Source organism: Cavia porcellus, unplaced genomic scaffold (genome assembly GCF_034190915.1).
Source record: "Cavia porcellus strain 051 isolate PalLab524CR breed Dunkin Hartley unplaced genomic scaffold, mCavPor4.1 scaffold_1, whole genome shotgun sequence".
Taxonomy (NCBI): Eukaryota; Metazoa; Chordata; class Mammalia; order Rodentia; family Caviidae; genus Cavia; species Cavia porcellus.
The window spans coordinates 221,959,451-221,984,652 of NW_026947484.1; positions in this window are offsets into that span (position 1 = coordinate 221,959,451).

Sequence of the window (25,202 nt, forward strand, 5' to 3'; positions counted from 1 at the left end):
CAAATTGCCAACAAACATGAAAAAAAGTTCAACATCTCTGGCCACTAGAAAAATGCAAATTAAAACAACACTAGGTTTCCATCTTACACCAGAAAGAATGGCCCTCATCAAGAAGTCAAAGAATTAAAAAAAAGGTGACAGTGAAGAAGGAACATTCCTAAGTTGCTGATGGGAGTGTAAACTGGTACAGCCACTGGAGACCACTATGGAGATGTCTTAAAGGACTACATTTGGAAATTCTATCTGACTTTGCTATTTCCCAACTATATATGTTCCCCAAGAGGCTAAAAACATAATATCACAATAATACATGTATACCAATGTTTATAACAGATAAATTCATACTAGCCAAACACTGAAAGTGGCCTGTATGCTTACAAACTGATGAACAGATAAAGAAAATATGTTATCTACACAAAACAGAATACTACTTCGTTATTAAGGACACATTTGAGACATTTGTAGAAAAATGAATGCACCTGGAAAATATAATTGGATACACAAGCTTAAATACTGTATGGTATTTCTCATTTGAATAAGACAAAGTACAAAGAACAAAACAAAGGATGAATATAAGTAAACAAGGGGATAAATCTCTTGTAAATAGGAAGTGGTTTGGGAGACTAGGTGAGAGGGACAGGGGTAGTTAGAAGAATTAAGATACACCATGTGCAGGAACCTAACAACCACAATGAATATAAGCACTGTATGTGATAAACATGACCTGTTGGGAGCCGCCGACACCGGTCGCCTTACTTGGCGGACGTAGGGCCTGTGGGTGGGAGCGGAGCCTGAGCTAGATTGCCCCTCCCATCGAGTGAGTCAAGTTGGCGCCTGCTTTCTGCCCCCTGATTGCGCTGGCGACTTAAACAACCCGCTCTGTAAGATAGTCTGCCTAGCAACAACTGATGTTAGCCAATCAGCCCGCATCGCGCGCTTTGAACTGATTGGCCACTGTTACCCTATAAAAGTGAATGCCTCTCCCGCCACGAGACAGGAAGCACAGAGAGAGATAGAGAAAGTCCACCGGCGAGAAAGGGCTGGTGGCAGAGTGGAGGCCTCGCGGGGCCCACGCGGAGATAAATAAAGGCAAGATTGCACACCGCCAGACTTTGTCGTGTGTCTTTCCTGCCGGCCGGGAGCGACATCGACATTTGGTGGCCCGTACGGGGACTGATCAACCCCGAGACACGACGGTGGTGTGCAACGCTCCAGCGTGGTGCTGCCGGACAGGTGAGTTGGGGATAAGCCTGGGCTCTGGGTGGCGCGCACCTACAGGGCTTTTAGACTCCCCTCAGGCTCACGCGTAGGTGACGGGTTCTTTAAGTCACACGCGGTGAGTAACAGCCCTTAGAGGTTGAGGATGGGTAATTTACTGAGCGCGGAGGCGCGGCCCTTGGTAAAGGCCCTTAGGAAGCTTTTAAAAGCTAGAGACCTCAGGGTAGGTCAAAAAACACTGAAACTATTCATAACAGAGGTAGATAGGGTGGCTCCCTGGTTTTTACCCACGGCGCATTTAAACCTGCCTCATGGGAGAAGTTAGGCGGGGACCTCGCTTCGGCGGAATTGGAAGGGGATATTTCGCCGGCTATTCGCCCCCTGTGGGAAATGATACATGCGTGCCTTGACTCCTATGCCGAGTTGCGCCGCGAATTGTGTGCGTGCGCCGCCCGAAAAAAGCAGAGAGAGGAAAAAGGGCCCCCGAGTGCTCTCTGGCGGGGAGGAGATAAAGAGCCATCCGCTCCGCCCTGGAGCTCTTCTCCAGAAGCGGCTCCCCGCCAAGAGGCCGCTACAGGGAACCCTCCCTTCTCTCAGCCGGCACAGGAAGTGACGCCCCGTTCCACTCTGTCGCGATCGCCGTCCTACGTTGCGTCGCGGGGCGGACGGTATTTTCATGGGCGGCTACTCTGCCGAGCAGGCTGAGAAAAACGCCGGTTGAGGAAACGGGGGCTGGGGATTTAGCTTAGCGGCATAAGCGCCTGCCTTGTAAGCAGGCAATCGCGAGTTCGATCCCTGGCACCGATAAAAAAAAAAAAAAACGAAAAAGACCAAAAATAAAAAAAAAATAAAAAATAAAAAATAAAAAGGGGGAGTAAGCCAAGGCCTGCCTCCAAAGGCGCGGTTATCTATGGCATGACAATGGATGGGCCCGGATCCGGTGGTTAGCTGGAACCGAGGCGCGGTTTGTGTTTTTCTGCAGGAATCGGGACGAGAACCACTGTGGGTCCCAGAGAGGTTGCGACAAGTCCCTCGACTGAAGATCAGGCCTGTTCCACCAGGGGCCAACCGCAGACCCAACAACAAGATGAGCCCTAAAAGAACTGCAGGACAATCCCTTTTTGGGGGCCTGGAACGGCTTGCTCCCCTATGTGCTACCCTTGTTAGGCCCTCTATGCTCCTTGTTCTTGCTCCTGCTTATAGGACCATGCTTGCTCAGATGGGTCACATCATTTATTAATGGGCGCCTTGCGGCGGCCTGGCGTCAAGTACGCCTGGTTGCCCATGCGGCCCTGGCAGCAGCCCGTGATGGGCACAATGACCCCCAGGCTTGCGCATGGCTCGCTCGACTGGCCTACGACTGGGTCTAGGTGTGGCGGGTCTTCCGCATTCCTTCCCTAATGACACCACACAGCAGGGTAGGTGAGTCAATGACGGGTAAGAGCGTGCCTCCCCAGCATGACTCGACCTAAGCCAGGCCCTACCCCATGGCGCACGAAAGCCGCTGGATTACTAGAATCTGCCCAGATCTAGATGCCTCTCCGAGGGGATCACACGGAGGGGCATGAGTGCATGCCTATGTGCATCCAGGTTCCGTCCAGTTCACTCCTGGCCCTGGAAAAAGGACGAGGGTCTCAAGGCCTTGGCAGACCCGGGGGCGGCCGACCAGGGTCCAAGCCAAGGGCCTACGGTGGGCCTCAACACAGGGCATAAGCCTCTGCACTCGATCCAGGGCGGGCTGCGATGCATACATTCATTCAAAGTAAATAAAATAGGGGGAGATGTTGGGAGCCGCCGACACCGGTCGCCTTACTTGGCGGACGTAGGGCCTGTGGGTGGGAGCGGAGCCTGAGCTAGATTGCCCCTCCCATTGAGTGAGTCAAGTTGGCGCCTGCTTCCTGCCCCCTGATTGCGCTGGCGACTTAAACAACCCGCTCTGTAAGATAGTCTGCCTAGCAACAACTGATGTTAGCCAATCAGCCCGCATCGCGCGCTTTGAACTGATTGGCCACTGTTACCCTATAAAAGTGAATGCCTCTCCCGCCACGAGACAGGAAGCACAGAGAGAGATAGAGAAAGTCCACCGGCGAGAAAGGGCTGGTGGCAGAGTGGAGGCCTCGCGGGGCCCACGCGGAGATAAATAAAGGCAAGATTGCACACCGCCAGACTTTGTCGTGTGTCTTTCCTGCCGGCCGGGAGCAACATCGACAATGACCTCCAAGAATAAGAATAACAACAACAATAATGAAAACCAGGAAAAAGGTTCAGAGATGGAGGGAGAGAGATGGGTGAGAAGAGGAAGAGAATTAAAAAATAAAAAAGGTGAGTTGTGTTATGTGTGTCTACCTACTCCCCAAGATGAAGGTCAGCTTCACACACAGAAAACATGTGCTAATAAAAAACTAAAATGCTATTTTTTAAAATCACATTTTTAAGCATCTGATTTAAGCAAAGACTAGCTATTAAAATAGATGTTTATCCATCACAAAGAAGCATCTCTTAAGATTATTTAGCATTAGGTAGTAATAAATAACCCAGGAGCAGGTCAGGTAAATCATAGCTATTTTTTTTTACACCAAAAGATATTTTTAATTGACTGTAACTACAATATTACTATTAATTATTGAATTTAGTATATCTTAAAATGATGAGCAAATATAAGCCTTAATCATCTTTTTTAAAGCCTTACTGATTTAAAGACTTTTAAAAACCTGATGATCATACCTTGACAAAAATCTTCATTTTTATAAATTTATTATTTCTCTAGAGTAGTTACTCTCAGACTCATTAGAGGATCACATAATTTTGATCTTATGTCACTGAGTCTTAATCATATACACATACACACAACTGTTTATTCATTATCATTTGTAGAGTTTAAAAAGCAAAAAATACATAAACTTATACTTGGTGAAAATCTTTCATATCGCACAATTATAAATTGCTCAGATATTTTACTTACATATGCATCTAATTTAATTTTTGACAGTTACCCTAACATTACCCTCAAAATATAAAATATTTGACAAGCTTAAATCCAGGTAACAAAACAATTTCCTTTGCTAATTAAAAAATCTCTCGGGGCTCTGGAGTTCTGGGCCTGTAGGTGCCATCGGTTCTAGATGCTGGGCGGCCTGGGGTGAGTGTCCCCACACCATTCACCGAGCCCAGCTAGTTTGGGATCCTTGCTTGGCCCCAGACAGGGAATTTCACAGCTTACTGTTGCACTGGACCAGCTCAGAGGGTCTTGAACCGGCCTGCACCTGCACAGGTCTCACCACTCCCTGCTGGGCTTGGTGGACTCTGGAGTTCTGGGCCTGCCAGCACCACCAGTTCTAGAGGCTGAGTGGCCTGCAGTGAGTGTCCCCACACCATCTCCCAAGCCCAGCTAGTTTGGGATCTTCACTAGACCCTGGAAAGGGAACTTCATGATTTCCTGTTGCACTGGACTAGCTCGGGCGGTCTTGAGCTGGCCTGCCCCACCCCCAGTGACCCTCTCTCAATCCAGGGAACTGGGTGGTCAGAGTCCCAGGAGCTGAGGGAATAGAAAAGGATTTCCAACAGGCCCTGGGGAAGCCTTGGAATAACACTTGAATCACAGAAATACAGGAAAATGACAAAATGAAAGATCAAATTACAATCTCAAACCTCCAACCATCCCCCCAAAACTTAGGAGCTATGTACATAAAAGAAATATATGCCATACACCTGAAATATTGGACATAATAGTAACTGAAATAAAGAAGCAACTCTGGGAAGCTTTAAAGGATTTTAAACTAGAAATAATCTCCCAGGTAAAATAAGAAATGATAAAAGAAATGAAAGAGATGCTGAACATATCTAAAGAAGAAACAGTTAAAAAATTGGAGGAACTAAACAAAAAGGTAGAATCCCTGGATGAACAATATAAGAAACAAACAGAACATAAAGCAGATGCAAAGAGATATACTGGAAATCAAAAATTCCATTGAAAGTTGTAAAAACTGCCTCAGTGAAAGTGAAGATAGAATTTCAGACCTCACAGACAAGATTGCAGCTAGTGATCAGGAAAGATCTTTTAAAAATTAACAAGAAATCAGAAAAAACAATTCACCAGCTGTAAGATGATGCAAAGAAAAACAATACAAAATTGACAGGGATAAATGAAAAAGAAGGGGACAACATAAAGGATGTCAAAAGGATATTTAGAGAAGTAATAGCTGAAAATTTCCCTAACATGAGATTGGAAACTGATATCAGGATCAGTGAAGCATATAAAACTCCAAATAGTCATAACCAAAATAAAACAACACCCAGACATATAATAATCACCAACCCAGAAATCCAACACAAGAATAGAATATTAAAAGCTGTCAGAGAGAAAAGACAGATCACCTATAAAGGAAAACCTATCAGAATCACAGCAGACTTCTCAGCACAAACAATAAAGTCAAGAAGAGAATAAAGTGAGGTATTTCAGATCCTAAAGGAAAATGATTTCCAGCCTAGACTGATGTACCTTGCAAAACTGTCCTTCAAAATGGATGGAGAAATAAGATACTTCCATGACAAAGAACAGCTTAAGAACTTCATGATCACCAAGCCAACCCTGAAAAAAATATTGAAAGACAGTTTAGATACATTTAGGAAAAAGCCACTAAGCAAAGCAGATAATTAAACAGAACAGAAAGATACAGATGCAACAGCAGAAAGATAACACATCAACAATAAACCAACATATAACAGTTATAATCGTTAATATAAATGGACTCAATGCACCAATTAAAAGAAACAGACTGGCAGAATGGATCAAGAAACAAAATCCAACCATATGCTATGTACAAGAAACCCATCTAACCCAGAAGGATACTCACAGACTGAAAGTCAAAGGATAGAAAACAATACTTCATGCAACAGGACCCCCCCCCCCGCCAAAAAAAAAAGCGAGGGTAGCTATTCTGTTTGCAGACAATGTGAACTTCAAACCAATAACAAACAGAAGACATAAAGAAGGTTATTACATACTGGTTATGGGAAAACTTCAAGAGGAAGACATAACAATCTTAAATATATATGCACCAAATTCCAGTTATATAAAGCAAGTATTAACAGAAAGGAAAAACCAAATCAGCAGTAACACAATTATAACAGGACACCTTAACACACCATTGACACCAAGGGACAGATCAACCAAACAGAAAATCAGCAAAGAAATAACCGAACTGAATCACACCTGTGAACAAATGGACTTGATAGACATATAAAGACTTCCATCCAACAACATCAGAATACACACTCTTCTAAGCAGTACATGAATCATTCTCTAAAATAGGCCATATATTAGCTCACAGAACATATTTAAATAAATGCAATGTTATGGGATAACAGCACCATGAAATTAGAAATTAATGATAAAAGATACTGCAAAATTCCCACAAACACATGGAAACTGAATAACACACTCTTGAGTAATCAGTGGGTCACAGGGGAAATTAAAGGAGAAATTAAACAACTCTACAAGCAAACAAAAGTACAAATACAACTTACCAGAATCTGTGGGATGCAATGAAAACCATCCTCAGATGAAAAATTATTGTACTGAGTTTCCACATCAGGAAATCAGAATAAGTACAAATAACCAACCTGATGTTACACCTCAAACATCTAGAAAAAGAAGAGCAAGTCAAGCCCAAAGCCAAAAGTAGAGAGGAAATTATAAGAATCAGAGCAGAAATCAATGCAATAGAGACTAAGAAAACAACCCAAAGAATCAACAAATCAAAGAATCAAAGAGTTGGTTCTCTGAAAGAATAAATAAAATTGATAAGACTCTAGCCAACCTTATTAAAAAAGGGAAGAAAAAGCTCAAATTTATGCAATAAGGAATGAAAAAGGTGAAATCACTACAGACTGTAGAAATACAGAAGATCATCAACACCTGTTTCAAAAGCCTCTACTCTCATAGGTTTGATAATACAGAAGAGATTGACAGATTCCTAGAAACAAATGAAGCACCAAGGTCAAGAAGACGTAAAACTGCTGAATACCCCAATTTCTATTAATAAAATTGACAATGTAATTAAGTCCTTACCTACAAAGAAGAGCCCAGGCCCAGACAGAGTCATTGCAGAATTCTACAAGAAATACAAAGGAGAATTAATGCTGACACTCCTCAAAATCTTCAATGAAATTGAGAGGGAAGCAATCCTTCCTAAGTCATTTTTGGAAGCAAATATTACTCTAGTACCAAAACTGGAGAACCACAAAACTGGAGAAAGACCCAACTAAAAAAGAGAACTACAGACCAACCTCCTTAACGAACACAGATGCAAAAATCCTCAGTAAAATTTGGCAAATAGGATGCAGCAAATCATCAAGAAGTTTATACACCATGACCAAGTGGGATTCATCCCAGGCATGAAGGGATGGTTCAACATACGTAAATCAATAAATGTAATCCACCACATCAATAAAGCCAAAAGTAAAAATCACATGATCATTTCTATAGATGCAGAAAAAGCTTTTGATGAGGTCCAACATTCATTTATCATAAGAACCTTACAGAAAATTGGAATAGATGGTCTTTACCTCAATATAATAAAGGCCATCTATGACAAACCAACAGCCAGTATCATACTAAATGGCCAAAAAATGAAGGCCTTTACTTTAAAATCAGGCACAAGACAAGGATGTCCCTTATCATCACTCCTATTTAATATGGTACTGGAAATACTAGCCAGAGCAATTAGACAAGAGAGAGAAATAAAAGGGGTAAATACAGGAAAAGAAGAAGTTAAATTATCATTGTTTGCAGATGACATGATACTCTACATAGAAGACCCCTAAACTCCATTGAAAGACTCGTAGATATAATAAATAAATTCAGTAGTATAGCTGGATACAAAATCAATACTCAAAAATCAATAACATTCATAGACAATAACAACAAAATCACTGACAGAGAAATAAGAGAAGCCACAACCTTCTCACTAGCAACCAAAAAAATGAAATATTTAGGAATTACTCTCATGAAAGAAGTGAAAGACCTACACAGGGAACATTATAATACACTGAAAAGAGAAATTGAATACAATCTTAGAAAATGGAAAGACATTCCTTGCTCATGGATAGGAAGAATAAATATTGTGAAAATGGCCATTCTCCCAAAACTCTTATACAGAATCAATGCAATCCCAATAAAAATACCATCAACATAACCTCATAGATCTAGAAAAATCACTCCTAAAATTCATCTGGAGTGAGAAGAGACCTAGAATAGCAAAGACAGTTCTAAGCAGCAAAGGCAAGGCAGGAGGCATCACAATCCCTGACTTGAAGTTATACTACAACGCTACTGTAATAAAATCAACATGGTACTGGAATCAAAACAGAGCCTAAGATCAATGGAATAGATTAGAAGATACAACCACAACTACAAACACACTCAACCACCTTATCTTTGATAAAGGGACCAAGCATGTTCGCTGAAAGAATGATAGTCTCTTTAATAAATGGTGTTGAAAAACTGGCTCTCCATATGCTGAAAACTAAAACTAGACCCATGTACTAAATCTAAATGGATCAAAGATCTGAATATTAAAATGGAAACACTAAATCCATTGGAAGACAAACTGGGTAAAAACCTTGAAGACATAGGGGTAGGTAGAGAATTCATGAATAGGACTCAAACTCCATGGGAAATATTTCCCAGAATCAATAATTGGGACCACCTCTTATTAAAAAGTTTTTGCATGCCAAAAGAAATCTCCAGCATAGTGAAAAGAAAACCCACAAACTGGGAAAAAATCTTAGTGAACTGTCCCTCAGACAAAGGACTTCTGTTTAAAACATATAAAGAATTAAAAAAATCAGACCCCCAAAATTCAAAGATCCAATCCAAAAACGGGCATCTGAGATGAATGTACAATTCTCAGATGAAGAAATACAAATGGCAAATAAATACATGAAAAAATGTTCATCATCATTAGTCACTAAATTTAAACCACACTGAGATTCCATCTACTCTTGAATATGGCCAGGATCATGAAAAATACCAACAACAAATGCTGGAAAAGCTGTGGGGAAAAAGGAACTCTCCTACACTGTTGGTGGGAGTGTAGACTGGTGCAACCATTGTGGAGGTCAGTCTGAATATGTCTCTTTTTGATGGGATTGGAAGTCCCATTCGACCCAGCTATTCCATTTCTAGGCATATTCCCAGAAGACCTGAAAGCATCATCCCACAGTAATATTTGTGTGCCAATGTTTTTAGCAGCACAATTTATAATCGCCAGATCTTGGAAACAACCTAAGAGTCCATCAACTGAGGAATGGATAAAAAAGTTGTGGTATTTTTATACAATGGAGTACTACTCAGTTATAAAGAATGATCATATTGAGATATTTATAAATAAGTAAATATCAGCTTGAAACCATACTCATAAGTGAAATAAATCAAACTCACATGTATAAATACTGGATAGTTTCCGTAGTGTAAGAAATGATAAGAATACATAAAAGTATGTGGTAATCATGATTCCCCATTATATTGCTTTGAAGCCTTATAATGTTTTCATTTATTAATTGGAATGTTTTTATTCTGGAATGTTTGATTTTATTGTCTGTGATGGCATGAACAGCTATTTTGAAGAAAAATAGACATCATGATAGCTAGTGCTGATTTAATATCATCTTGTTTTGAAGTCCCATCAAGCTTTCGTTCTTCTGTCTCCATTGGTCTTATCATGTTTTCTCTATTGGATTTTATTATATGTGATAGTGCAAACAAAAATTTTTATAGACAAGGAGATAATATAGAAACCATTGTTCGTTTTCTGTTAGTTGGTTCTAAATATGCATAATAATTCCATTCTCTTGAACAGTTTTACATTGTCTTGATATGTTTGATGCTATAGTATATGAAGTTATACTCAAATATTTCAAGGAAAGAGACACTATGGTAACTACTGTTATGTCGGGTTATCTTGTGGTGAGACACCATGTTGCTTAAATTGTTCTGTTTTGACCTGTGCTGTTGTGTTATGTCCTCTTTTACCTTGGCCTCCTTTTATTTATTTAGTTAGTTATTTAAGTTTTTTTAATTAAGGGAAAAATAAATTTTAAAAAATAGCAGGATATATTATAGTAACCATTTTGATTTCCTATTGATTTGAAGCCCTATATTGCTCTCATCATCATGTTTTGACTGATTTTTACTCTATTGTATTTTGCTTGATAGTATCAAGTTTGAGGGTATAGGCAACTACTTTGAAGACAATAAGATTCACTATGATGCTCATTCTGGTTTGATTATTATCTTCCTTTGAAGTCCTGTAATGTCTCCAATGTTTTGGTTTTATTGGTTTTGTTCTATACTGTTTTGTTCAATTTTATTATAACTGATGATATAGGCAATTTTTTTTTAAGATAACAAGAGGCATTATGGTAACCATTGTTGATCACCTTGTATTCTGTTTATACATCATGTACTATGGCCATCCTTTTGATTTGACTGACTCTTTTGTTTTGTCACATTTTGTTTTATTCTCTTCAAACAAAGTAATAAGAACTGTGGGAGTAATAAAACCCAAAATGTGTAATTGCTATTGTAAAAAAGAGAGGAAAACAAAGTGTTCTAAAGGATATAACTGCATGTATATTTAAGTGTGTAACGTAGATAACCATATTACTAAGTTTTTGTTGGATCATTGAACAGAACTGTTTGCAGTTTCACTGTTTGAATGTCTACTTTGTATGTTTTAATTTTGTAACTCGAACAACTGTTTCTAAGATGACAATATTTAGTCTGTTAACTAGTGATTTCTTACTGTTTATTTTTTGAAATTCTGTATAACTTGTACCCTTTTTCTGTTTTGTTTTTTTTTCTCTTTAAAAAAAGTCTCAAAAGTTACAGTTCAGACCTGAAAATTGTATCTACATGCACTTCACATCTTTGACACAAATCTACAGCATAAAACATTAAAAAGTCAAAGGCACTACAAAAATATTGTAGATAAACTTTTTGCTCTTACAGTTGTCTTAAAATGGTAGTTTGACTGTAGGTGAAGTAGTTTTACAGTTACCTACTAGGGTAGACTTGTGAGCTACTTCTGCAATTTGTTCCCATCCGTGAATGTGCATAATGGGAATTCTGTCTGTATTTGTGAAAGTTCTCAACTTGAATGAATGTTCATAAGTAGGGCATTTATTATGCTCATAAGCGAATCCACTTAGAAGACTATAAAAAGAACTATGTCTCACTTACTTTGTCATTGCTGGGAAAAAATAGTTGGCACTCATAAGTTAAAGAGGAAAGGGTTATTTCAGCTCACAGGTTTTAGAGGTTTCAGTCCGTAGTCACAGGCTTCAAGGCAGGGTGGCATGGCAGAGGGGCATTGCAGAGGAGAAAGAGTCCATGGTGTGGTAGGCAGGTAGCAGCAAGCAGCCAGCAGACAGTGGCCAGCGGCCAGCCTGCCTTTCCCTTCTACCCCATCCAGATTTCAGGCTTTTTGGTGGTACCACACACACCCAGAGTGGGGCTTTTGTCTTCAGGCAACTCATTCAGGTGCACTCAGAACCGTTAATTCCAATCAGTGGACTAATTTATACCACACACTCTTAATCCCAGTACCACTCACACACTAGATTCAAACCAGCTCCCAAAAGCCTCACCTTTGAGTGCATGAAGATCTGGGGACGGGGACATCCAGATACAAGCCATAACAGACTGTAATACTCATGGGGCATTTATAAGGACAAAACTCCAAAGATCTAGAAAGATCCACAGATTTAAGTGGGCAATAATCATTGCTTATCAGCATCTCGGCTGTGTTTTTGCACAGTTGTGGAAATTATTACTCACATAAACATGGACCCAGCTCTGCCAGGAAATTAGAAAGAAGCATGATTGTATCATATATATTTAGGTAAAAGTTAAGAAAAAATTATTTAATCCTTCTCATGGATCTAGTAAGAATGATCTAAAATACACTTTTATTAGTTATTATCTGATAAATAGAAACTTTTCAATTACTTCCACTTCACTACTGTAAAAAGCACAGGGGATGTCTGTCATCCAACTTTGCTTAAGTGGAATAGCCAGGTAGATGCTTCCAGTGTCAAAACCATTATCTCTCAATACAACAGTCCTGAAAGTATTTTGGAACCAATCATGAAACAACCATTTCCACTAAACTCGCTTGATAGTTACACACTTTGCAAGGGAGACAGTGTTTAATTAACCTGTTCTAAACTATACCATTGAGGTATATTTGAGTTCAACACTGGTGTAATAATATATTTAATTAAGGTGCTCCAAAATATTTTTGTAGCTCTATCTTCATAGCAAAGAAAGTTAATGTCTCAGTATATAAACACTTGCAGTTGAAAGAACTGAGTATAGCTTTAACGCTGTGATGATTTCCTCTGCCTGCCTTCCTACTTGAGATGGGGTGGTGTGTCTATTGGAGTTCACTGAATATAATATGTAAGAATTTAACCAATGTCTGGCAGAAGCTGCCTCTAAAGACCCCTTCTACTAACATGATAATCAGATTTCATGTTGACCTTACTGAATATTGTTTTTGACAAGTGAATAATTTAAACTTTTTAAATAGATGAATGTTTGGCCAGTACTATAATAACATGTGTACTGTATTTTCTGAATGTTCAGCCAAGTCTGACTCTTAAGAGTGTTTACAGTCTTTAAGGCCATAATAAAGTAAAAAAATTTTTTTAGTTAAATTTTTTCATGCTCTTTTGTCTTTCTGTAACCTTTGTGCAACTGAAAATAGTCTTTTGAAATACCTAAATTATAATCCCAATGGGCCAATAGAGGCAAAAATATATGTTAACTGTTCTGAAGTCATTTTTACTTTATCTTCTAAATAATTACTTAAAATATATGGGCTAACAGACATGTAGGATATGCTTCCTTAATTATTGAGCAGTTTTATTTTTCAATTAATCTGGTACCATTTAAAGAATACAAAACACGAGTACAGACAGATCTGACAAATAATACAATACACACATGAGTGCAAGAATATGACAAATTATACTTATTAATTACTAGTTTTTAAGAAGTTGTATCATTTCAAATTTAGCCTTGAAGAAGAAGAAGAAGAAGAAGAAGAAGAAGAAGAAGAAGAAGAAGAAGAAGAAGAAAAGGAAGAGGAGGAGGAGGAGGAGAAGGAGGAAGAGGTTATACTATTGGCATGATTTTTCCTTTGTCTAGTCCCAAGAAATCTTTGATCCTAAATTTGCAAGTTTCAAGGTAAGGCTCCTGGATCCATCGAGGTGAGAAATTTCATTTAACCTGAGTTTTGAATTTCCTAATTTTTTTCTGCCTTATCATTAGTCATACTCAATTTTAAGAAGCTTTTGCCCTAGGCTTTAAGACATTTCCCATTGTTCTAAAATTTAGACATTGCTGGTTAAAAGTTTAAGCATCTTATCCTGGCGGTATCCACTAGACATTGAGTTCTCAAAAGCAAGCTATTTATAATCAAATTTCCCATTTTAATAATTGAGGAATGGAAGGAGCAGAAGTAGGAAATCAAAATCAATTGCTAGCAAACAGGAAGTTTTGGTAAATATGCCAAAACACAGTCAATTTAGAATGAATTAAGGACTATTAGTCAAAATGAAAGGAACAGTGTGCCCTTTCAGCTGTCTAGCTATATTGTATCACAATAACATCACTTTTGTCCAAGTCACCAGTGACTAAAATTTTTCTAGGGAGCCAGGAAGTAGCAAAAGCACTTTTCATTCCAGAGCAAAGCACAACAGAGCTTTCCAAATACACTCTAGTGTGTCTACACTCTTTAGGCTCTTCATTCAAACTTGCCTATATAAATCCCAAAGAGTTCATAAGAACTTCCAAAGACAAAATGAAAAGGTCCAGTGACTCTGTAGAATGGATTTAAGTCTCCAGCTGACACTGGCATCTAGGGAATAGTTCTGCTCCCAAATAGGCAGCACTTCGGCCCAGCTCAATGCTCTGCCAGGTCCTAAAGAGCGAGACCTTTCCTAGCTTACATTTACTTGGAGGAGAAGACAAATTTTTGCAGCCTCCTCATTGCAAAATCCTGGTACAGCCTGTGTATAAGAAGAGAAAATGAAAGAAACCAAAGTAAAACCTCAAAACCTAAGCAAGCAAAACAAATACTTGGAACTTTTTAAAAACCTCTGAATCTCTTCTCACGTCAGTCAGGGCCCTAAATGACAGGTAGTGGACACCAATGGCCACAAACCTTGAAGGGTCTCTCTTTATCGTGAACATCACTGCTGAGTGATCCAAGTGAAGGTCCCTATGGTGGAGAGGTGGATCCTTGGAGGGCACTTTCCAGTGGGCAGAGCTGTCAGCTCCCCTGAACATTTTCCCTTTTGCTAACAAAAGCATTTACAGGCAGCTGACACCTGGAACAGGAAAGGAGGGAGAATTCCAGAGTGCAAGTCTTTTTAGCAGGTGCTGGAATGTTCAGAGCATGGGTTCACCTAGCTACGAGCCATCAGTGGTTTTTTCCAGAGCACTTGTTGCCTTACTAGTAGGAAACTAGAAGATTAATGTTCCCCAGGAGCTGGAAACTTACCTCCTGGCTGGTTACCCCAAAACTCTGACTGGCCACTCAGGTCCATGTGTTTAGATTTCTTTGATTGCTTCTGAGCAAATGAAAGAAGACCATTTATTTTGGTAAAAATGAGAAAGGATTTATTCAAAGCTAGTCCCAAGGAGGGAAAGGGGTTTCATCGCCCACTTCTCTATCTTTGTGTGTACAGGTCAGTTAGGATCTTTGATGGCAAAGAACAGTGTGAGGAAGAATACAGTGGAACAATAGATGTGTCCAGTCTTGTTTCATCCCTTCCCAAACTGGACCTTGTCCCTCTCTCTTACCTATGGAAAGGAAACTGGACTTTAACCTCCTAGTCCCATTCTTTGGGCTATGATGTAGGGTGGCAGCTTGTGCCCTGGGCCTGAGGAAGTTTAGAGAATCCTCTTGTCTCTAAAGGAAAGAAATTGAACTTTTAACCTTCCATATTGTCATGGGGTAATATTCTGATGATTCCAAAAATTAGTTCTGAAATCACACTTAAGTATAATGGATGTAGAAGTATATAATTGAATTTGGTGCTTATCTTTATATTACAATAGATACATTGCTTTTATTATGATTTTTCCCTTCTTTCTTACACAAGGAATTGCATCTTGTATATGTCTTCTCAAATCGAAGTTGTTTTTGTTCACAGTTTTCTGGAATAGTTCACAGAGAGCTTGCTAACTCTTTTTCACTGTTAACTCATATTTCAATGTGTAACTAGTTGATAGATTATTCAAAAAAAATCTACATTTGGGTACTAAAGTTATTTACAGTCTTTTGTGATTATTGAAAAACAGACTGAGCGTATGTGTTTTGTTATAGTTGGAAGAATTCCATCAATATTAATTCCTTGAAGAGAGTTTGGTGCTTTGCAATATAAACATATACAGAGCTTTGTCAGACACTTTCAAATTCCCCTCCAGTGAGACTGCCACAGTTTGTATCCTAACTAGAAATGTACAAGTGTCTGTACCTGCCACTGCCTTATCCGGAATGCACAATTAGTTTTTGCCAAACCAACAGCAAGAAATGGTATCTCAGTGTGGTTTTCACAGGTATTGCTTCCATTCTGAGTGAAGAGGAACATCTTTTCATACGTTAAGCAGCCAGGTGTTAAATTTGATTTTGTGAATTGTCCGTTAGTGTCTTTTGCCAGTTTTGCTCTTAGCTGACCCAAACTGCGCTGCTCTCTTATTCACAGCAGCCACAGTGACCTGAGGAGGGGAATCTAAGTAATAATGCAGGCAGAGGCTCCCATGTGCTTCTCTTGGGTGCTACACCAGGTGGTGGCTTGGAGGGTTAACTCAGTGATGAAGGTTAACTATGTTTGTCTTCAGGTTTGGGATTCAAAAACCTAAAGGGATGGCTCTCAGGATTCTGCATTTTAAACAACTTCCTCTGTAATTCTGGTGACCAAACATGGGTGTGCAAACTCCTGATAAGACCGTATTTCCTGCAACACCAGCTTCAAGACTCTTCATTGGGAAGAGAAAGATCAGTTAGAGGGGAACAGACTTCGACAGTGGTGGTGAACCTACAGCACGGTGCTGCAGCAGGCTGCTTGTATCATTGAAAACTGAAAGTTTCACCTCCACTGACCAGAGGAATGGAAGGGAAAATGCTCACACCCCAGGAGTACACCAGAACACCTTTGCAGCGTTTCACCAGTTGGCTTTGTCCTACCTGCGGAGAATGAGATCTGTTCAACTCATTTCTGATCCACCGTATGCAATTACTTCCGGGCACCTCACTCCTGAGGACTGGGAATAGCCTAGTGTTGCATAAAATCTCTATTGTTCTTTAGTCACCCAAACTATCTTCAGGTTGCCACCTGATTTCCTGTCTTCTTTTCATTTCCCTGACTGTTCTGTCTCTCAAATGTATGCTCATTTCTCAGTGTTACTTTCAACTCAGCTTGTTTGGGTGACCTGATTTCTAGATTGCTGACTTTGGTTCACTCTGTTCCATTTGTTTTGTTGTGGTATCTTGGTTCCAACTGCTCTTTTGTCTCTGGGCAAGAAATTCTCAGCCCTGGGGACAAGTGCTGTGATTTCTGTGTGAATGGAATTTAGGAGCAGCAGAGATCTGGAATATCTCTCCCAAAGATGGCTTTGCGTGAAGGGTTAGTTTTTACTTGGATTCACTATTTATTCATGGGGATTGGTAGTTAAGTGCTTCTGAGTTACTTCTTAGATTGTCCACTAATTTACATATAGTAGGCTGTGTTTTAGCTAGAAGGGACTGTGAGGCATGGATATGTAATACAGTATTTGTAATCTAGTACCAGTGTAAGTCTCCACCCTCACTTTTATAAACTCTATTTTTTTTTTTAAATGCAGATCACTAAAGTGAAGAGAAAGATTTTCTGTTTTTGAAAAGGAGAAAACTACGTATAATGATATCATCCTTTTTACTTAGAGAAAGAATAAAAATCTTATTTTTTTTAAGCAACTGTTTCAACCAACCAAGATTGAGAGGGTGAACGGGGCAAAAGAGCTGAGTTGTGAGTGTACCTGGGGAAGACCAAGTGAGGAGTTAGCAGAACATAGTTCAGAATTGGTGGATACGTGCAGAGAATGCTTTCAATTGTGCCTGCTTGGATTAGTTTGTTTTTCACTTTTTGAAAGTCTGGCCTAATTTTCACATTTCTAAATTTTACCTTTAGCCATTTGTGGACTGGGAGTAGAGGGAACAAAGCCACACCAGCAATCAAGCCCAGTCTGGAACCAATGCCATGTGTAGGCTACCACTAGACTGGACCAGACAGACCCCAGCCCCTTGCAGCAAGCCAGCTGGCAAATAAGAAGTGCCCCCACTCTGGTCTGGTCTTAAGCAACAGGCTTGTCTGGAGAAATGCAAGCTGTGATGATAGCTCGGAGGTGAAATACAATCAGATGCCTGTGATGCTTTGAGTTTCACTAACATTGTAGGTCTAGGGTTCAGAGGATAGCAGTACACAGTGTGGCATCTACAAGACCCTGTGGTCTTGTTTTGAGGTCCTATATCATTTCCATTGTTTTGTTGGGTTGGGTTTTATTCTCTTTTGTTTTGTTATGTCAAATCCGATGGCAGGAGCAGCTATTTCAAAGATAGCAAGATACATTATGGCAGCAAATCTGGATTCACCATAAGCTTGTTTTGAAGTCATTTATTGCATTTACTGTTTTGTTTTTATTGTTTCTATTCTGTTTTATTTGATATCCAAAGTTACTTGCAGCTATTTTGAAGACATCAAAAGGCATTATGATAACTATTGTTGATTTTGTAACGTTTTGAAGTCTTGTATCTTTTACACTGGCTTGTTTTGATTGGTTTTATTCTATCTTACTCTCTTTAAAATAAAAAATAAATAAACAAATTTTACCTTTGCCCCTGAACTGAATTACATTGATATAGATCAAAGATCACTTAGGGAGAAGCACAAAAGCCCAGGGCTCATAGGAACTGGAAAGACAGAATTAACTGCACTCTTTTCTCAGATAATAAAACCTCCCAAATTACAAACGTTTAAATCTGGAAAGAAAATTTTTAGTAGCACTTTTGGCATATATCTAGTGGATAGTCTGAATTTTCTTTTGAAATTATATAATATTTCAGGAGAAAAAAAGAGGAAACTCTTGGGTAGTTTTGAGAGTGATTTTAAAAAGATAATACATCTCCCTCTCTAATAAATATAAACAAAACAAGGTCTTCCTTGTTTTTTTTTTAAAGTCAATTTCTTCCTGATTTTATCTGCCCTCTAGATTTATTTCATTTATGAGTTGATTAAAATTGAATTGGTACCTTCAAGTTAGGTTATTGATTTTCTTTCTCCAGAACCTATCTTCTGGCTCTTTGATGCAGTTCTTAGTTACCTGCTTTTCCCTTGAAGACTCTTAGTTATCCGTACAGAAGATCTCTTTCTTGCAAATATATTTTGTTTAATATTGTCTTTAACATTCTCCCGAAATATTTTCAGTCTGTATGTCAGTTGAGAAGTGCTATTAGAATCAACATGGCATTGCTATTTCCATAGAATTGCTGTTTTTTTTCTTTTTAATCTAGAAGAAATAAAAATATACTTTTAAAGATTTTGGTTGATGTGTTATAATTAGACCAATCATATGGAAATAAATACTTACATTTTCTATGTAGGAGGCACAAATTCTTGCCCTTCTGTTATTCATTGCTGAGGTTAAAGTAAGGGTGGTCCATAAATCAAAGGTGATGTACCTGAAAGGAATGGACCATTTGGATTTACTTCATACAAGCTTAATAGCTGTCTTGAGCACCTTTTGATAAAGAGGAAATCTGAGCTCAGTAAAACCTCCACATTTTGATCAAACTCAGCAATATTTAACAAAAGATCTTTAATTTAGTATCCATTTAAGCAATGCTGCTTTTTTATTGGCTCATTCAAGAAAGATTATTTTTCATCTCCTCTGAGTAAAGATTAAGAGAGGATGTGGTTGGGTTAGATGACAGAAAGTTTTCTTCAGGCTAGGATTTTCTTTGTGGTTATGAATTCTCTTTTCCATCAGGGAAGTGGTTTCCATGTCGAAGCAATTGCACTGAGTTTTCAGGTGACCCAAATGCTTTTTTTCTCTAATGTGAAAATGTTTGTGTTTTCCATTCTGTTATGGGTAACCAGTTCATTTGCAGTTTTGAAAATTTAAAACCCTGGCAAAGTTTTGGGGACAAGCAAATGAGAACAGATGGGATGGATGAGTTGTATGGGCTTTGTGATCTCTGATGACCCCACTGATTCCATGGTCCAAAACAGGGTGGAAAATCTTATGATAAAGGGCTGAAATTTCTGCCTCAAAGTGACACAATAAGATACATTTTTTTTAAAAAAGGCTAGTTTATTTGTAAGAAGACAAATAATAAAACTATGCATAATAAAATAAAAGTATGCATAATAAAATAAAATCCTTTGTCTCAAACATCACATGATTGTCCCCAGTGAACCCCAAACTAGGCTTCAGTGGGAGCTCACTTTCTTATTACCATGGCACAGAAAGGCCCAAGGGCAGCCCATCTCTGCTTGACTGTTATCGTGGGGTCTGGAACAAAAACCACAAACCAATACAATTCTCTCATTTGTTTATTTGAACAAAGCTACATGACAGAAAACTGCCAGTTAGTCATGGAACTTGAGGTCAAAGAGTCAGAATGTTAAGAGTTATAGCAAATTTAAGAGCCAGTATAAACTATAGAAGATTAGGATTCTCTTCAGTGAAGATCCAAGAATGGAACAGGCATTCAGAGGGAAATTGAGATGCCCCAGGAGAGAGATTAAAGGCTTTTTAACTTCTAGTTTCTTGAAAACTCTTGAAACTATACCAGTCCTGATATTCAAGATGCTTAGAGTGCTCATAAATACATTTCACTTTACTTACAATTTTGCTTATTCTCTTGTAGCTCAGTTAAACCGAAGTGCAAGTAATTTTTGCAATGATGTGGTTAAGAAACAATATTTTAAACATTCTTTATTTCATTGCTTAATTTTACTTCTACTACGAATATATTTCTTTTTGAAATACAGTATTTATTATAAATGTCACCATTTTAAATAATATATTTTAGTGACCCTTTTTGAAAACTGAAAATGAAAAACACTTGGAGATTTTGATCCAAATCGATATACATCTTTAAATTAATTTTTATTTTTAGAAACTCATATATTTTGGGCTTTCTTGAGTTATAATAAGTCATATTCATTGACCAAAAGAGGGATTTTGATAAATAACTTAATAAAAGGAGAAAATGAAAATTGTGTAGATATATGAAAGTAAGCAGATACAGAATGGAACTTTTAAGTTTCTATATGTGTAGGTACCACTTCAGTGACTTATGCAAGAAGTGATTTTATTTTCTAGAATCGTGATCTTTGCCAGTGGATACTTAACTGTGTCTATTTTAACGCTTTATTCTCACTGTTGATGCCGTTCAATATTCTTTCCCACTGTAGCCATTGCAGCTGAATATACAGGAGATTGGGGCTGGGGCCTTTGTCTGAGTCTACGTTCTCTAGTTCCATTCTTAGGCACTGATAAACTGTTAGGTGGGCAGTGTGGAAGGAAACAGAGAGAAAGCAGTCTGGGTATGTGACCGTCCCTGTGTACTGCACTGTATGTCCCCTTGGGTTAGTCTGGCTCTCGCTGATGCTGGTGATTGGCTGTTGGAATGAAAGTTTACAGCCAATTAGTGTGCTAAGTTTTCTAAGGGTGACATTTGCCCTTCCTCCAGGCCTCTCTGTCATGGAGATGTCCCCTTGACAAGCTGACATCTCCTTTATTTCCCCAGCAGTACTTCTTTGGGTTAGTTATCCATTACTGGCTCAGAAATTGTCTACACATCCTCAGCCCATCTTTGTGCTCTACTGCATGCAGATGAGATCCTTTGCTAGGTGCGGTGAGGAAAACCTGGCTAGCTGGTGCCTAGGAATGCCCGATCCTCCCTGCCTCATTGGAAGGCCTGCTCCAGTGGGCTCCATTCTTCCTAAATCTCAGCCAGAAACAGGCATTACTCTATATTCAGAAATGACCTATAAACTTCAACAAAAGCTTGTGAACCACCCACTTCTGAATCTCCAAATTTGAAGCAATAGATCAAAAATACAATATAGCTTTGGAATTTTGGAACTCTTCCTTACAAATCCCTGAGCATGCTCCTCCTGCTAACAGAAAATGCCGCCTCCCCCAGCCAGTATACTTCAGTTTGTTAGTTGTCCAGGTAATAGTTCCTGTTCCAGATCTGGTGGCTCCTGTCTTTTAGAAATGGCTGATTACTGTGATGCATTAGCTGGTCACTATGATGCACACTGTATAAAGCAATTCCCAACTGACAAGCCATTCTGCCTCTGTACCTGGCTATCTCATATAAGCCCAGAGCCTGATATTCCGGGAATGATCCTGACCAGTGCTTGTTGATGTAAATAAATCTGCCTCTAAATCCCGGGTGTCCTTTCAGTGTCTCTACTAGCCATTGCATTTCCTAAGGAATCTCCAGAGTGAGTATTCCCAGACCTCCAACCAAAAAGTCAGTTGTCAGGAATTCCATCTGCTTGGAAACTCTAGTCTTCGTAAGTGCTTATCCATGAGGACAAATATCTTTTATTTCTTTATCTTCTTTTGAACAACACTTCAGTACCTACCCCATCTGGCTTTCTTGCCTCCTTTTTCTGTATTTCTTTTCCTTTCTTCTTGAATGTGGGTTTGGTGGGGGCTGAACAATGGATGGAAATTCTCTTATCTTTTCACCTAGCAAGTCCTGAGTCCAGTTCCAACCAAGGATAGAGTCCTGTCAATGTGGAATAAAACACATATCCTTTTTCTCTTGAACAACATGGAAAATTCTATTTTCTCTATAAGTCAGAGACTATATTTGTTCTTAACTGTCAGAATTTTATTCAGTGTTTTTAAAATAGATAGGAAGGCACTTCATAAACATTTGTTAAAGGATAAAACCAGGAATAGTTTGGATATATTCAATTTCAAGGAAAAATATAAGAAGCTGTCAGAGAGATGGAAAATATCTGATGTATGGTTGTATAAAGGTTAGAACAGACTTATGAAAAGAAACCAGGTTCACATACATCCGACATAATTCCTTGCTGAAGTTCTTTGATGAAAATTAATAATTTGAAGGTGATATATTTTATAAAATTTAATCCAAAGAGTGCATCTTTAAAAATATTAGAAGTGGATTAGAGAATCAATATTAAAGCAAACAGCCAATTGATAGAAACAATATCATGCTTTAAGCTGTGCTCATACAGGATAAAGTTATCAAACATTCCATTTTGTGATAAAAAGCATTATTTTTTTACTTGATTGACTTACCAAATCAACATGCTGCTTTGGAGCCATATATACTAGTTGTGATTTATTATTGGATGAGACAAAGTAAATACAGATGAGCTTGGATATTTATGACATTTTTGTTTCATAAGGCTAGTGGTAGGATTGACTTATTAGTATAATTACTAAATTCCTATTATTTAAAATGGAGAATTATATTTGCAGCATGACAGATTTTAAGAAAATCTGGAAAAAAATGAGTTATCAGCTTCTGCTTATTGTGGATAACTTTATTCTCCTAAATTCAGAAAAACTGCTTCAGAAATATTTTCTACTGAGGTTATAGTGAGTCACTCCCTAGGGACTGTCCCTCTAGACCTGGCACATTATATAATGCTGACATTCTATTTACATTTGTGATACTAGCAACTATCATAGAGCCTGGGACACAGTAGGTTCATAATAATGATTTAACTCATGAGGGAATAATTATTAGAGCTCGTATACCAATCTTCACAACACCATCCCTTATTTCCTAAGCCTGATGTGAGATTTTATTCATTCACGTGCTCCTGAAGTTTCTCCCTGACTCCTGGTGCTTTTACTTAGTTTCTGACTGATAAATGAATTCTTAATTTGGATTAGAGATTTCTTCTGATCGGTTTCTTGCTTGCTGGGGTATTGCTAATTCCTGAGCTCTTGCCAGCTAACTATAAAGAGACCAAGCTCCTGCTCCCACAAATAGATCCTCCAATACTAGTTTTTGACTCCAGGGCCCATTCCAAACTGGGCAGATTGTCCTAGGAGTCATTGCAAAACCTTTTCTTTCTCTTTTGTGACCATGACTTTGTCTTAGAGAGGCTTCTGCTTCCATGTCTGTGGGGTCTCAACCAGATAAGAACCTTGTGAATATTCATATCAGAAAAAAAAGTGCTCCCATTTTTCATGCTTGTTGGTACTGAGATTTTTCCTGCTGGGTGAATTTCAGCTCATAGGAGAACAGTCTTTCATGTGTGTAATATGGCTGTGGAGGAGTCTGTCTCTGAGTTGCTTCTTTGGTCCACAAGCAGTTAGGCAAATGGATAATGTTTAAATCATCCATGAGCTAATATCATTTTGGAATAAGATAACCTTTCTCACTGTTCTCTATCAGCCACCTTTCTGGACACCAAGAAGCTTCATCCTAAAAGTGCTCCTAGGAGGCTGAGATGCAACTAACAGGCAATGATAATATTACACTATTATCTGGAATTTTCTGCTTGAAACAACCGTCTGCCTTGATTTCATCCCCTTGGGACCATGTTCACTACTACTTGCATTGATCAAGTAAGTGGGATAGTAAATGTTTAATGTGTACTACAAATTTTAGATGACTTATGTGTTGTATTGAAACATTCCTAGATCAGTAAATACATTTCTAGAGATTACTGCAATTTGATTTTGTTTATTAATATATTTGTGGATTACATGATGTTTCATTCATTTTAGGGATGTTTACATTCAATTTAGGGAGTACATGAACTGAGCATATCTCGATTCTTTTTTTCCCCCCTTCCCTTTCCTGTCCTCTCCCCTGCTCCATCTCTAGATCCTCTTTTTCATTATTATTATTACTACTATTATTAAAATTTCTGCAACATATAAAGATTACATTCACTGAGGGTAGTTGGTACATGTACATGATACAGTTTAAATATTTTTTTAAAATCTTTTTATCTTCTCCCCTTCACTTCATTTTCAAAAGATCTATCTTCTTTCTTTTTATCAATCTTTATTTTGTTCTTTAGTTGTACTTTGGATTATTCAAATGAAAGAAACTACAAAGTATTTAGCTTGTGTGTCTGATTTATTTTCCTTAGTGTTATATTTTCAAAGTGTATCCATTTTCCTACAAATGTCTTGAACTTAGCCTTTTTCTCCATTATGTACAGATACCATATTTTCATCTATTGATTTCATTCATCTGTTTATGGACCTAAAGGCTTCTCCAAAGATTTTGTTACCATGAATTTTGCAGCTATAAACACTGGTATGCATGTATCTCTGTAATATGACTGTTCTTAAAGAATAAATAAAAGAACATTGAGCTTTGTATACACTATTAAATCTATTAACTCCTTTGAGTGTCATGGTTGCTGACTTGTGATGAAACACAAACATCTACTGTGGGAAAAATGTCAAAGAACAGGTCAGACTTTAATTTGAACAGGGAAAATATTTTATTTGAATGATTCAGATGACTGTAAAAAATGCATTTGTCTCTCACTGAGAATCTTCTGGTCACCTCTAGAAAATGTAAATTCATTCAAAGGAAAGAAGCGTTGGTGGTAATAGCATTTATTATATCCAACCTCTTGCTGTTGTCTGCTCATCTATGTCTATCTCACCTCAGGGATACGGTAAACCAACCTCTGTGAGTGTATGCTTTTCCTAACGTGTTTCCAACGATGGTTGTTCCAAACCTGTTGCATTTCCTTCACTTTCTCGACATATTTTGCCTTCTTCTCCTTTAGCAGATATGATTAACTGTTATAGTCCTAAAATGATTATAACTAGCCCACAAACTATCTCTGTATCACAAATTCTCACATTGGTGTCTAAAGTTTCTGGGTCTGTAAGGTTC